The following is a 16,557-nucleotide window of genomic DNA, read 5'->3' as shown; positions in this document are numbered from 1 at the left end:
CTTTGCCTAAGGATGAGGCAGGCCCCTCATGGCCCTCCTGTATGCGGGCTCAGGGGAGAGGAGGGAAAGGGTGTGACTAACTGGAATATGTTTATATTTTCTGTATTATGTTCTTGCTCTTCTCCCTTAGCAGAGTAATGATAAATATTTAAATATAAAAATATAAAACAAATAACAAAATTTCAGCACACTTGAGAAATAGAAAAAAAAAACACTCAGAAACTTTCACCCTACTGGGAAATATCTATGATTATAGGATTGTTTTTTTTTCTTTTTTATACATGTTGAACCAAAGTCATTTGTATATAAAATTGTGATTCCTGTTTTTCAGTGACTATGTCCCATTAGGGTTTTTTTCCTATGTTACAATTATCTCAAAAGCTTTTATTGACTAGGGAATTCATCCAAGGGATGTATCCAGTCCCTGAGCTTTCAAAACTCATGGCTTTCCACCCTTATAAATAAGCCTACAAGCAAGAACATGTGCGCAGAAGGCTTTCTCTCCCACCCTATGCTGGAAGGACAAACCCCTAGGAGCAGGAGAGCGGGACACAGGGTGTCCCTACACTTGCTGATTTTTCTAGATACCTTTCTTGCTTTCCCAAAGTCCCCCAAGCATGTTGAGGTTTTTTTGTTTGTTTGTTTGTTTGTTTTTTTCCCAGAACAAGAACTGTTTTCATTTTTCTTCAAATTCAGTAGGCAGCTTCTTTCCCTTTAGTATTTCCTTCAGAGGCTAGCCGGTCCTTACGTGTTTATCAGTTATATTCCACACAATGGCCGGTTCTTTGACCTTCCTCAACTGAAGGAGCGTTTGCATGGTTCCTTTGCATTGATTTGGCATCACATTTACAGCAGGTGAATCTACCTACATTTTGTTTTCTAGTCAGAGGGGTTTGCTTCTATAAAGTAAAATTCCTTGGTTACTACAGCCCTTGGAAGGTATCCAACCTCCGGAGCTCATCAGCTTGAAATCCTATTTTCTCTACATTTATAGGATTCAGTTGCGATGGCTGTGTTTTTGTTGTTACTCCCTTTTTAGTCATCAGGAAGTTGGGCATATCCCATCAGGCATCACCCTCCAGATCAGCTACTTTTCTGTCGCTGTAATAAAATACTACGGCCAAAAGCCACTTATGGAAGAAAGTTTATTTTGCCTTATGGTTGAGAAAGGGGAAGAGTCCGTCGTGGCTGGGAAGCATGGCAGCAGAAAGCAGGCATGGTTGGTGGTAGGGATAGGAAGCTGGGAGCTCAGGTCCTGAACTGCAGATGTGAAGCAGAGAGCAAACTACAAGTGATAAAGGTTTTTGTTGTTTTGTTTTATTTTGTGCTTTGAGATAGGGTCTTTTGTGTAACAGTCCTGGCTGTCCTGGAATTAGCTCTGTAGACCAGATTGGCCTCAAAGATCTGCCTCCCTCAGTCTCCCCAGTGCTGGGATTAAAGGTATGCCCCACCACAGTCCAGTGAGATAAAGGTTTTAAGCACCCGAAGTGACATACTTCCTCCAGCAAAGCCACACCTCCTAAACTTCCCCAGATAGTACTGGGTGGTGGTGCATGCCTTTAATCCCAGCACTTGGGAGGCAGAAGCAGGTGGATCTCTTTGAGTTTGAGCCAGTCTGGTCTATGAGTGAGTTCCAGGACAGCTAGGACTGTTACACAAAGAAACCATGTCTCAAAATAAAAAATAGATGATGGGTGGATGGATGGATGGAGACACAAACTTGCATTCTCAAGCCAAAATGATAAGGCCCAGTTTCAGCTCTGCCTCCTCTCAGATGTGGATCTCTGGACGTGCCATTTACATGAATCCCAGCATCTCCCACCAACACATTGGACTCAATACTGACTAGGTCACAGTTCGAATTAAGTGAGTTGGAGCCTATGAGCATGAAGTAGGATCCCTAATCCATGACAAGGTACTTATTCTTAATGAGTACCTTTTATTAGTGGGGCATGTTTGAGATTTAGAGACAGGGGTATTTTAAGTTCCATTCCTCTGATTCAACTCAATAAGAATCAACAGTCAGGATACAATTGCAACTTTAAAATCCTACCAAAGGGAGGTATACTACATGGTATTCTTTGGGAAACAGAGCCCTTACTTTGGTGATTTTCAGTTTAACTCCTATGTTAGCCTACTTTGTTACCATAATGCAATGCCTGAGACTGGGTAATCTTATAAAAAAGAGTTTATTATGCTAATCATTCCTGAGGCTGAGGGGCTGGTGATGGCCTTCTAGTTCCTAGATAGTACAGTGCTTCACCTAGCAAGAAACCAGGAACCCCCAGTCCCCCTCTCCCTCTTCTAATAGAGTCCTCAAAATTCAATTATGAGGACTCCACATAAAGATCATACTTAATTCTCATCATTTCTCACAGGCCCCACCCCTCAACACCACCGATTAAGTTTTTATCCATCACCACAGAGATTAAATTCCAGCATATAAATCCTTGAGAAACACATGCAAGCCATATCTAAAACCACAGCAACTGGGTAGCAATAAAAGTGTATTTTAGTATTTTAATATTCAGTGAACAAAATTCTCAACGAGATTTCCCCAGACAATCGGCAGATTTCCAAAGCAAACAGCAGATGCACACAGCTGCAAACATCAGCATCATGCTGCCCATGCTGGAAAGGAAGGACAACGGCGCTTTGTGCTCATCACCCTGACTGCTTGGGCTCCCAAGAGCCACTCTGCTACTCCAGCCATTCTGTCTGCTCTCAAAGGTCCACATCCTTGGAGATGCCCAGTGTAGCCAACTATGGACTTCAGCTCCAAGACACGTCTGGCTAAGTGTACATTACACCCAGGTGGCTTCGTCTGGGCCTCACTACTGCTGCAGATTTCCTGGACAATCTGGGGGTCTAGTACACAATCAGCATCCATTCACTCAAATGATATTTGGTATGTGTGAACGTGTAATGGGCTCACTTTGCAATGAAGCAATCTGCAAAAGGCAGCTCATAAAGTGCCAGGGGATATCCTTCTGTATGCTGTGAATATATGTTTCTCTTATTGGTTGAATAAATGCTGATTGGTCAGTAACCAAGCAGGTGGGGCAACTAGACTAGGAGAATTCTTGGAAAGGCAAGGAGGGTGTGAGTCACAAGAGGAGACGCCATGTAGCCTTGAAGGAGTAACATGCCGGATTATGGATAAGCCACAGCCTCATAGTTTAGTAGAGATGGGTTAATAATTAAGAGAGAGTTAGCCAATAAAAGCCTGAGTCATTAGCCAAACAGTTTGTAATTAATATAAGTCTCTGTGTGTTTATTTGGGACTAAAGGGCTACGGGGACCAGATGAGAGAGAAACTCCATCTACAATAAAGCTTTTATAAGATACTAGTTTTAAGTGTTAAAGAGCTGCCTCAGAGGTTAAGGGACCTGGCTGATATTCCAGAGGACCTGAGTTTGACTCCCAGCACCCACATGGCAGTTCACAACCATCTATAACTCTAGTTCCCGAGGATCTGACGCCCCCTTCTGGCTTCCTTGGGCACTGCATGCACATGGTATACAGACACACGTGCAAGCAAAAATAACCATACATATAAAATAGAAACAGGTATTTTTGAAGATACTCATTTTAAAGGAGTCAGTTTCCCTGTCTTTTAATTGTGATTTTTCTCAAACACTGTTCTGCCTGGAAACATCTTTTGTCCAGGACTTTAAGCCCAGCACTCCGGAGGCAGAGGTAGGCCAATCTCTGTAAGTTCAATGGCCAAGTGAAGATGCTCACACAAATGGCATTTACAAATTAATTTAGTATCTTTCATTAATCATTAGCCCTACAATGATATTAGACAAATAACTAACAGGTTTCTTATTCTGCATAGGTCCACTCTAGTTACAATTTTATCATCTTTCTCAACTGCTTATGCAAGTATGGGGCAGGGAGAGAAAAAGCCCAGAAACAGCTCTCCAGGACATCTCATGGCCCTTGGGGGCAAACAAGCTTCAGGCAAGAAGAAACTTCCACCTTTCCAGAATACATTTTAGCTTGCAAATATATGATCGTCCTACTTAGTAATGATATGCCCCTTCTCTCTGGCAATGGAGAGATGCATTCAGCTGTGGACATACACAAAACAAGGTAACTGTCACCTAAAAATAGGAACCCTGGGTAGACAGGCAGCCAAATATTCTCTGTCCAAATGATCTCAGAAACAGCAAACAAGTCATCATGATAATGACGATGGGTACAAAGACAAAAATTTAACACTCAGCATGGGGTTTTTTTAATTTTACGTATCTGTCTGCATTTTTGCTACAAAATGGATCAGCTGTTTAAAATCTTGTCTCCAAGATGGAGTGGAGACATCAAGAGATACCACACCAAGAGGGAAAGTTCTCTGTAACAAAACCAAGCTTCATTTTCCTAAGTCCATCTATCTGCCTTCCATGAGACACATTTTAATGTTAAGAACAATCTCAGGACAATTTATACGTTTAATATTGTTGTTGTCAGCAGAGCTGATCAAAACCCACTGCTACTGGGAATGCCAAAAAGTACTGTAAAGTTATAAGCCCAACCTGCGGAGAGGGTCCCTAGTGAGACCAAAAGAAAGCCCGGCCTAGTGGAGCCTTCTCAGACCAGTTATGAGCTTGCCACTTCCGGAACACAACAAGAGGCAGCCACACCTTCTAAGCTGTCCTTGGACCTTGGAAAAATAAAGTCTGCTTTAATTCTACCTGCATCCAAACACTGGATGGAGCCCCATGCAGAGCAGACCTCATTAGCAGGGTCTCCTGTTCACTCCCGCTTAGTTTTCATCTGTCTCTCCATGCGAAGTTTACGGAAGTCCTAGCTTCATTTCTGTCCCTGTGATAAAATACCTAACAAAAGACAACTCAGGAAAGAAACAGTTTCTTTTAGCTCACAGTTCCATTATTGTGAGGAAGTTAAAGTAGTAGGAACTTAAAGAGCTGGTGGCCACCACAACCACAGTCAAGAGCAGAGAGAAATGAATGGTGCTCCGCTCACCTTCGCCCCTCCCCCACTAACACACTTAAGGAGCCCAGCTCAGGAAGTGATACTACACACGTTCAGGGTGAGTCTTTCCACCCCAGTTAAGGAAATCCCTTACAGGCATGCCCACAAGGTGACCCAATCTAGGCAGTCCCTAGCTGACATTCCCTTCCCAGTTGACTCTGCACCAGCTCAAGTTGACAATTAAAACTAAGCCTTACAGCAGCACACTACGCCTCTTTCAGTCTCTTGCACCGTGTCAGAACCATCACTCTCACACTAAGGCAGAGGGCTGTGAACACACTCCAGCAGGCACAGCAGGCATCCATGCAAGGGGCAGCTGTTGGAAAGAAGGGCTCTCCAATCCCCACTGTCTGCTCCAAAAACCCACCAAAAGGTGTGTTTGTCCCTGAGCCGTTTTTTGGGGCAAATGCTCTGCCACTTAGCTACAGGCCAGTTCCACACCTGAGGTTTCCACAGAACAGTTTCTCCCGGCATCCTTTTCTTTACCCACTCCTGGCTGTTTACACTCCCCCTCACAAGGTACTAATGTCTGTCCCTGGAAGCCACCTACCCCCCATACCTCTGGCAAGCCCCAACAACAAAGCAGAACAGAGAAAGGGTAAGGATTTCTAGGGAGAGTTTCACAAAGGACAAAAGGCTACAGCTGAACCTGGCAAAGAAAAGTCCTAGGCAGGGAAGGGAGTTAAAAAAAAAAAAAAAAAAAAGCTCTGGACAGACAGTGATGAGGTACCATGGTGCTGACAGAAAAAGAATCTGGCTACAGTAGAGGGTTCGTGCAGGGACATGGAGGACACGAAGAAAAGCTGGGATGAGCATGAAAGTAGCTCTCCCCATCAGAGGGGCAGACACAGGCGGAGCAGAGCACGGGGTTGTCTGCGCTTGCTCCATGGCATCAGGTAGTGACTGGGCATGGGTCCTGCTATCAGCCAGCTGAGCCTGCATTTCCTCTGAGGACTGTGTCAGGCCTGCTTCTCCTATTATAGGTTTGTGTCGAGTCTGCTTTTCGGCACAGCTGTTTCCTTCATAGAATATTCCTCTGTGGCTGCAGCCCGTGTGGGCTTTGCAGGAGCTTCTGCTGCCTTTCTGCGCGATCAGCTTTTCTGAAGAAGCTGATGCCAGAGTTGACTCCAGCACTTTCTCACGTCCCCCTTTGGAGAGAGAGCAGGTGCCTTACTTTTTACCAACCTAACACTTGCTTTAAGTCTTCGAGATGACTCTCAGAAACCTTGGCAGCAACAACTGTGTAACTGTGAAGTATGAGAGGAGTATCTGGAAAACAAAATACTACTGTTTCCAGGAACATAGCAACGGTGGGTTTGTGTATTCCCACAAGTGCATGTGAATTGTGGTTTATGTAACAGAGTCTGCCTGATCCTCGGATGCATTGGTAAAGTTCTCAGAGACACGCTAAGCAGTAATCAAAACAATTTAACTTACGGATTAATAAATAACAACAAAGTTGTTACAAGGAGAGAAACCATACAGCAGAATCCAAAATAAGACAAGGCAACAGAGAAAACTCACAACCGAATTCCCACCTCCCGCCTGCCTTTTTTTGTTCACAGTCACTTCGGTGATTAGCACTGACGGTCAATTCTAGGATCTAGAACTTCCTAAGAGATAAACCTATGGACACATCTGTGAGGGAGTTCTAGAGTGGATTCGATGACAAGGGAAGACCCACCCTAAATGTGGTGGCTCCATTCCGTAGGATAGGATCCTGAACTGAGTAAAAAGAAGAAAGTGGGTGTTGGAGAGATGGCTGAGCAGTTAAGAGCACCAGCGCGCTCCCGTAGAGGAACTACATTCAGTTCCCAGAACCCACAGACTGCTCACAACGGGCTGTAACTACAGTTTCGGGGGAATCTGATGTCCTCTTCTGGCCTCTGTAGGACTGCGTGTATATATATGGTGCACAGATAAAAATGCATGCAAAGGATGGATGGATGGATGGATGGATGGATGGATGGATGGATGGAGATAGACAGACAGACAGACAGACAGATAGATCTAAGAGAAAGACATTGAACTGGGCAGAACGCGTCTTTCTCTGCTTCCTGACTATGGACACCACTGCCTCACACATCTACCCCTGGGCTTTTCCATCATGGTGGACTATATCCCCACAGAGCTTCTTTGTTAGTCACTGCAGTGAGAAAAGTAACCAATACAGTCAATTTTTTGTTGTTGTTGTTGCTTTGTTTGGGGTTTTTTTTTTCCTCTGAATTATGGACAACAATATCATTGAGCTTTTCATCTCAACCAGTTTCTCAACCTTGGCACTGCTGCCCTTCGGATGAGCACCTGGGCATGGTAGGATGACACAAACCTCCCCAGGGTGACCATCATAATGGCTCTACATAGTGGCAAGGACCCACTGCAAGAAAAGAAGAATCATGGAATTCTAGACCATCCTGGTCAAAAATACACACCCATCAATGGCAAAGGGACTGATGGAGAAGGAAGCAGGACACAGTATCTCAGTAATGAGTGAGCATGGTGGCATGCACTTACAATCCCAGCACTCAAAGAGGCTGAGGTGGGAACAACTACCAGTTTAAGGTTAGCCTGAGCTGCACACATTTAAAAATCAAATTTATTTTTAACAGACTATACTTGTTTTAAATAATCAAAATCAACAAATACAAATAAAATAGAAACATTCAAATATAAAACAAAAAGTTAAAAGTTTTTAATTTAAATAAAAACCCACAACCCAGAGTGTCACTAAATTCTTACACTATCTTTCACATAGCTTGATGATGAAATGACAGCGAGTGACTAAGATAACATGCTGCCCGCACAGACAAACTGAACATCCAGGCCAGCCTCGTCTACAGAGCAAGTTCCAGGACAGTCAAGACTATACAGAGAAACCCTGTCTCGAAAAAACTAAAAAATGAAAAACAGAACTTTATCAGGGACTTTTACTACAAAGTCACTCCCCAACTAAGGAAGTCGTGAAGAATGATGTCAGTGCCTCCAGTTCCTCAGATGAACCATTTGCTTTCACCTTGCAGTTGTATGCTGAAAGAGGGGGGAGACTGCATAGCTTTCCGTACCCCTCCCATGGTTTACAGGGAGTTCCAGGACATCCAGGACTACACAGACAAACCCTGTCTTAGGAAAAAAAAAAATCCTTTGCTAGCAAGAGCAGATCTTAAGTCATGTATTCAAAAGCCCATTTGGTTCATTCTCCAGTTGTTACACTGAACCAAGCCAGCCCTTCAGAAACAAAACTATAAATGGATCTCCCTGTGTGTGATCCCAAATATTTTGCCCCCAGGAAATCACTGCCAAGTGACTGATATCAGTTCAGGTTCTTGGTGTGAGAAAGAAAAACACCCACGTTGTGTTCAAAATGTGTGAGTGGAAGCAGCAACCTTATCAAAAATAGTTCAGCACAATCCATCTATTTTCAGTTCCTCTGCAACTTCTAGGATCACTTCAGATAGGATGAACCCCCTCGGGCACCACGAGCATCACTGGGGACTTTTCCAAGGCTCCAAATATAACTCTTCCCTAACGGGCAACCTGCTCAGATTCCACACAGGTGCCTAATACCTGCTACTGAAGTGAATCCATTTTGTCTGCCTACTGGGATACTTACCCAATTAATTACCAGAAACAACACAGTGCCAGCAGGACCCCTCCCCCTGTGTGTGCCCTGGTGACCTACTTAATAAAATCTGGCCTCACATCAAATGGACCAAAGAATTAATCCTTCACTACAGAGGCTAGATAACAGTACACTGACAGTTGTCCTATAAGAGAGCACTGCAGAGCCCCCTCTAACAAAGGGACAACAAAGAGGCTCATGTGACTGCTATCATTTTAACAAAATTGACTATACGTCTCCCCCACCCCAACAACCATTTCCCAATATTCCAGGCCCTGCCACTACGGATTTAGACACTCACATGTATTTGGTGTTTTCTTCTGCATTTTCATCCTGAGGAATAAATGTATTAGAAAATGATTGCCCTCTCCCTCCCTAAATGAATGCTTTCTAAAAACCTGGTATATCTAACTTATTCCTGAGAGTCATTTTATTTTGTTTCTTTTAACTATATTTGTTTATTGCACATGTGTGGATACCAGCTTCCATGGGAAAGTCAGAGGACAGTGTGTGGGAGTCAGTTCTCCCCTTCTCCCAGGTGGGTCCCAAGGAACAAAAGCAGGTCACTGGGCTTGGGATCAAGCACTTTGATCCACTAAAGCCATCTCACTGTCCTCCTGAGGGTTGTTTTAAAGCGAAAAATGAGACTTACACACCGTTGTTTTTTTTTTTTTTTTTTTTTCTCATTCCCCAGATATGAAGCTATTTTGGTCACGTTTGGCATCTAGGTATGTGGGAATCAGAGGAGAGAATTTTTTAAAAATTAACAATTTCTGAGCACACTGGAAGCAAAGTTGCCAACAGGTGCCTCGGTTTTTACTTATTTCTAGGGTGCCCCTGGTTTTGCTCACCTGTTATCCTCTACCTATCTATCCACCTAATGACAGAACTGTCTGCCCATTTGGGACAAGACAGACTAGCCTGAAATGCTAGGACCACAAAAATGATTTTTGACCTTGTCTTGGCGAGATTGTCAACTTGACAGAAGCTAGAGCCATCTGAGAGGAAGAGACCTCAACTAAGGGATTGCTGTAAGTTCTGTGCTGAAGGCAAGCCAGCAGGGTATTTTCTTATTTAGTAATTGAGGGGGGAGGACCCATGGTAGGGGTACCTCCTCTGGACAGGTGGTCCTGGATTCTATAAGAAAGCAGGCTGAGCAAGCCAGAAAACAGCACTCCTCCATGGCCTCTGAATCAGCTCCTGCCTTCAGGTTCCTGCCGTGTTTGGGTTCCTGTCCTGACTTCCTTCCGTGGTGAACTACAATGTGTTGAATATAATTTGTTGGGACCCAGCCCCCACGGGGTCTCTAAGAGTTGTTTTCCACCATAACCACAGGCTCCTCCTGTTTTCCTGACCTCACCCCATTAGGATCAATATCCTGTTATGAACCCTTTGACCTGGGGTTTTTGTAAGTTTGTATATAAGGCTGCTTGACAATAAAAATGAGAGTCATTCTCTCAGAAAGTGGACCAGGCAATTTGTCTTTCATCCAAATCTCCAGGCTTTTGCCCAATACTTGGACTTAGTGGTGGCCAAGGGCAGCCACAAGTGGAGGTTCCACGAAGATTCTGAAAGAAAGGGGACCCTGAGAGATCACCCTCAGAAGGCTGGCCAGCAAGTAAGGAGTTGTGAGGGTGGATTGCAAAAGGTACTAGAAAATAGGTACCTCAACTCCTAAGAGAGTAGGATTGGAGAAAAGTACTGAAAAATAGACCCAACAACTCCAAAGAGAGTTGGATTGTAAAGGCACTGGAAAAGCAGGTGCCTCAACTCTAAAGCGATTTGAACTATAAAGGCACTGGAAAAGGGGGGTACCTCAACTCCAAAGAGATTTGGATTGTAAAAAGCACTGGAAAAGGGGTACTTCAACTCCTAAGAGAGTTGGATTGGAATAGAGATCACAGTCAATCACACAGAGAAAGATTAAAGAGACGAGGTACTGGTAAGATTTCATTTTAACTTTGGATTAAGTAATAATGCTAAGAAAATTATTAAAGAAATACAGGAATTCCTCCACTGAGGAATCCCTCCCCCATGAGCTTTGCACCAGCAGCCAGCTGACCCAGCAGCCCATGCCCTTGTCCACTCGAGCCCGCTGTGGGCTCCAGTCAGCCAGCAATGATGTGGTGTGCACAGGCTGGCTGGAGAAATCACCTCCTGAGAAGAAGTTGGGGGGCTATGCTTGGAAGAAACTCTGGTTTATCCTGAGGAGCAGTCAAATGAGTGGTAACTCGGGTGTTCTAGAATACTATAAGAATGAACACTCCAAGAAACCCCTGCAGATCATCAACCTAAATTTCTGTAAGTTGGGTGTGGGTGTGACCTTCAACAAAAAAGAGCTCCAAAAGAGTTTTATGTTTGATATCAAGACCAATGAGTGCACCTTCTACCTGGTGACTGAGACAGAGGCTGACATGAATAGGTGGGTCCAGAGCATCTGCCAGATCTGTGGCTTCAGTCAGACTAAAGAGAGCACTGACACCCTGAGAAACCTTTCTTCAGTCAGTCATAGTCTCTGCTCTTCTCCAGCTGAGTTCAGTCAGCCCCTGCTCCGAGCAAGAAAGTCCTCAGCCCTTTCACACTCTAGCCAGCTACCTCTGTCAAGCCACATCCAGCCTTCCTTGTCCACCTCAGGAGTATCAACACTTGCACCAATGCATAAGCCAAAGGACAGAAAATGCAAAGAATGCCAGCTTCTCTCAGAGCATCCGACAGGAGAGTGATACAGCCACACAAAAACTTGCCCAGGGCAATAGACACTGTATGAACAGAGTCAGTGGTCAGGTCCATGGCTTCTATAGCCTTCCCAAGCCAAGCCAATACAGTGCTTTTCACCTCCCTCGTAGCTTGGCTTCACACAGCCACACCAAAGGCAGCCTCACAGGGTCTGCAACAGATAGTGAGGATGTGTACACCTTCAAGGCACCCAGCAACACCCTGTGTAGGGAATTTGGAGACCTCCTAGTGGATTCAGACATAGCTCCCCCACCACGGCACCCCAAGACACCTTGGTGGGGCAGCCAAGACCTCCAGTCAGTGACTACAAGTATCCAACACGAGGCAGAGAAACAGCCTGCTGGTGCTAAATCTCCAGAAAAGACTATCATGGGTCAATCAGACAATGCCAGCTCTGATGACAACTATGTGCCTGTAAACCCAGGTTCTGACATCCCATGAGCACAATGCCCCATCACTTTGCCAGCCGAGGAAGTGAGATCCAGCCACTCCCATCTATCGCCACCTCAAGCCTGGCCGAAAAGCAAAGCCATTACCCCTTGACCTGAGTAACAATACTGTCATCAGTGAGCTCCCTTTCAAGTCACCTGTCACCAAGTCTTGGTCCACAGTCAACCACACCTTTAACTACAGCTCCTCCCAGTACTACCATTCCATCTCCAATACAGACTCCGGAGACAGTGAGGAGAACTATGTCCCTATGCAGAACCCAATGTCTTCATCCCCTGGACCCAGTGGCACTAACAACCCAGCTCCAAAAAAGAGTCCATCCACATCATCTGTCACATCAGATGAGAAAGGAGAATATGTCTAAATAGATGAAAAAAAGACACAGGCCCTACAAAAGACCATACAGGAATGGGCAAAAATGTGGCAGTCCTCAAGACCCTCCAAAGATGACAAGCTATGGTAAGGATGGCCATCCCCTGACACCTCCTCTCCTTTGTAAGTTTTGTTTAAAAGATGTATGTATGTCCTGTATGTGTGGTGTGGCCACACATGGATGTATGAAATGTGATCGCAAATGTGTTAACTGTTAACAAAAGAGTGCTATTGTGTTGTCTTTAAATTGTTTGATTGCTGGGGAAGGAGCAACAGTTGTTAAAGTACAGGTTACTTGGGAGGAAAATTTCTGCTTTTCTTTCCATGGAAGGTGAAGGGCTGTGGATTGCTCCCAGACTGGTGTGGTTTCATGGGGCAGGACCCCCTGAAGCAGTGGCCCAGGTGATCCAAATATTTGTTTTCATTTAAATTTGGTTGGTTAGAAATGGTACTGGTCACAATCAATCATTTTTTAAAGGAAAAAGGAGGAATATGATATAGAAATGATACTTTGTATTGGAATGGATCCTCATTTGTTGATACTTTGTATTGGAATGGATCTTCATTTGTTGATATTAGTTAGGTTTTCTAGATATATAGATATTTCCAAACCTTTCAAAGACCTACAGAAAATATGGCATTTAAATGGTTTAGGGTTTTTCTTGACAGTGAGACACAACTGCTCCTGGCACACCAATTACTTCTGAGAGGAAGATAGGCATCGAAGAAACTTGTTATAGAGTTTGCCTTTGACATGGCAAGGCTAGCTATTTGGGCAAGAAAGTGCTCTTGCCTGAACTGTTTGACTGTTGCTTTATAAACTGGATGCAGGACCCACAGGAAATTGATTGCTGAAACAATACGGAGAGTCATAAAAGGTTCCTTCTTCATAGAAGAGTCTGCCAGACATTCTACAGGACACAGAAAAAAGGTGACAGACAAATTGCCAATGCAGGTGGACAGTTTAGAATTTCCTGCTTTGCTGAGAAGTCTGCCAGACACATTGTGGCCTGTAGGCTAAAAATGGATGCCCCAACATTACCAAGAAAGTTTGGGTGACTACCTAGGAAGCAAGATGTCTCTGTCGATTCTAGAGTTTATATATTAAGCTTCTATGGTCTTTGATGGAGTTGAAGATAGATAGTTATAGTAACGCACTAAGAATGGTTGAAATCTTATAGTTCTTACTTAATAACTGTTTTGTTATATATAAAGAAGGGGTAGATGTTGGGACCCCAACGGGGTCTCTAAGAGTTGTTTTCCACCATAACCACAGGTACCTCCTGTTTTCCTGACCTCACACCACTAGGATCAATATCCTGTTGTGAACCCTTTGACCTGGGGTTTTTGTAAGTTTGTATATAAGGCTGCTTGACAATAAAGATGAGAGTCATTCTCTCAGAAAGTGCACCAGGCATCTTGTCTTTCATCCAAATCTCCAGGCTTTTGCCCGGTACTCAGACTTAATGGTGGCCATGGGCCGCCACAATAATTGAAGTCAACTCTTTTCTCCCCAAGCCACTTTTGGTCATGGTGTTTTATCACAGCAACAGAAACTCTAAGACAAACCAGCAGAGAGGAGCCTGTCCAAGATCCGAGCATTTAGTCAAGAGAGTGGTATCTGGCTGCAGTCCCAGCATGCCTCTCTCCACTTAGGTCACACAACCTGGGTGTTGTGAGAAATAAACAACCTGAGATGTGTTCTAGGCCCAGCACAGCACTGAGCAAAGCAGCTTCCCCTCTCATAGAGGTCCTGACCACGTGGGTGGCGTTAGGTCCTTCTGAACTAAGTATGTGCCAAGCAGAGTACTCTGGAACCTAATGGTCCCCACCACAGGACAGCCCACTCCCTTCCCTTTCTTTGAAAGCTCCTGCCAGAGATACATAGCTTTACACCATCCTCAAACCTGACATCCTCTACAGAATAACCGGCCCCATTATTTGGATGCACAGTGATAAGACACATCACACCATCATCGGGAGGTCTAGCATCCTGTTTCATTTTAACATGCATTAAGCTGCTGTTGTCAAACATTTCCCTCGGTGTTTTCTACAAGCAAACAATCGTCCTCCCCTCTGAGAGGTGAGGAAAAATGAAACACAAAATTATTAGTTCAATATCGCAGGTGCCAAACATCAGCTCCAAAAATGTCTTCATTTCCCTACTCTCCATGGTACATTAAAGACAAAGGAAAAACCAAACACAATAACTCCAGCTAAGAAGCAATAGGGGGCGAGTAGAATCTCCCTGGTTCGCTTCCCTCCCCCCACCTCTCTCTCTCTCTCTCATAAAAACATGATATGAATTATCTTTGCTTCAAAGTGTTGATTATTTGTGTTCTGAGAGGGCAGGGAGATTCCAGACATAAAAACAGAAATTCACCAAAAAAATCTCACCGATTCTCCTAATTGCCTTCCTCTGCTTCTGTATTAACAGTACCAAGTCCTGCACCCTGCAAAGGCAGGGAGGACATGGGTCATGAGAATAACACAGGAATGACATGACATGATGGCTACTGTCCATGCCTGTTCATGGTTATTCTCAAGGCAAAATGTGCAGATGAGCTGAGCAAGGTATCACTGAGAAAACTTCTTTAGAGTCCCCAACCTGGAGGCCCTTGGGGTTTCCAGTCCCCAGGGAAGTGAAGCTATATACATCTGAAGCCATGTGTTTTGTATGTGTGGTCTGATGTTCTTTGTTTCAGCAACTTGTGTGTGCACACGCATGTGTGCAAGGTATGTGCAGGTATGTACACATGTGAGCATATGCAGGTGGAGTCCAGAGATCAATCATGTGTCCTCTATCACTCTCCACCTTATTCTTTGTGACAGGGTCTCTTGCAGAACCTGGAGCTTGCTAGTTCAGCTAGACTGGCTGGCCAATGAGCCCAAAGTTCCTTCTGTCTCCACCTGCCCCCAATGCTGGCATTACAGATGTGTTCCCAGCTCTGTATGTTGGTGCTAGATATCCTAACTCAGGTCCCCATGCCTATATGGCTGACTGAGCCATCTCCCCAGCCTCTCTCAACAACTTTCTAATTACTAATCTTATGTTCCTACCTTCTACTCCATATCTGGCCCCAAAGTACTGTGCCGCATCTCCTGTGTCTTATCTCTCAATATCTACACACCAACATTTGAGATAATAGCTTTCAATTTCATCAGAAGATTAATTATGAAAATTTGCAAGTAAGGAAGGGCTGGTCATTATGAACACACTCAACATCCTGAAATCAACTCCCTGGTACTAAAGATAATGCGTGTTTAAGCAATCTTTGAAAATTAAAGTACCACACAGCTGGCAGCCTATCGAAGCAACAAACTCACTTGACTAAAATGTACTTTATAACACTTTCCTCACTTGCTTTCTGTTGCTGTATTGAAACACTCACCAAACCCAGGGAGGAAAGGGTCTATTTCAGCTTATACTTACAGTCTATCATCAAGGGAAGGCAAGACAGGAACTCACAGCAGGAACTGAAGCAGAGACCACAGCTGCCTTCCTTACACAGCCCAGGCCCATCTGCCTACAGATGGTGCCACCCACAGTGGGCGGGACTCTCCTACATCAATCAGCAATCAAGAAGATGCCCCACAGCCAGGCTCATAGGCCAAGCTAATAAAGGCAAATCCACAAATGAGGTTCCTTCATTCCTGGGTGTGTCAAGTTGACAACCAAGCATGGAACTACACGAATTAGCCAGAAAGTTCATTTAAAAGAGTTTCCATTTTCTTGGTGGTGCATGCCTTTATCCCAGCACTCAGGGGGCAGAGGCAGACAGATCTCTGTGAGTTCAAGGCCAGCCTGCCCTTGTGAGTTCCAGGACAGCCAGGACTGTTACACATGGAAACCCTGTCTCAACGCCGCCCGCTCAAAAACGTTACCATTTTCTCCCCTAATTTTACTCTCGAGAAGATCAAAAGACTCCAAACCTATAGATGTTTCTACACATCTGTTAAATTCCTTTCAAACCACCTAAATTGCCAATAAAAGTCATGCCTCAAACTCCTAATTCTATCCTCCATCTCCTATGACCAGAACTTAATAAAAAGCTTCCTTCCTTGCCTACCATGAGCTAGGTCCCAACAAGGCAGAACTGCCCTGCAGGGCGTTCAGACTGCACTGCAGGAAAAGCAGCACATAGGCACTGGCTACTCACATGGACAACTCAGTTTATTTTTTAAATTGTATCTTCCTTAAAACTTGGATGCATTCCTGATAGGTAATTTGACTACTTACATTATAATTTTCTAGCATATGGTAATCAAGTGTCTTTTTCCAAAAATCGGTTTAGTTCAACAAATTTCCAATTAGATGGGAATAAAATGTCATATGGAAGGAATGCTTTTGTCCAATTCTCACATAATGCCATATGGGCTAA

The 16,557-nt window shown here is 44.2% G+C and overlaps 1 protein-coding gene across 1 annotated transcript in view; it reads right to left on the bottom strand.

Moving 5' to 3' along the window:
- Mtus2 (microtubule associated scaffold protein 2) overlaps positions 1-16,557 on the bottom strand; it is a 371,456-nt gene that overhangs the window by 323,762 nt on the left and 31,137 nt on the right. The window lies entirely within an intron of this gene.

The sequence above is a fragment of the Cricetulus griseus genome, chromosome 4 (assembly GCF_003668045.3).
Source record: "Cricetulus griseus strain 17A/GY chromosome 4, alternate assembly CriGri-PICRH-1.0, whole genome shotgun sequence".
Lineage (NCBI taxonomy): Eukaryota > Metazoa > Chordata > Mammalia > Rodentia > Cricetidae > Cricetulus > Cricetulus griseus.
Note: the sequence above shows the minus strand (reverse complement) of the source record. Positions and strands in the feature narration are given on the sequence as shown.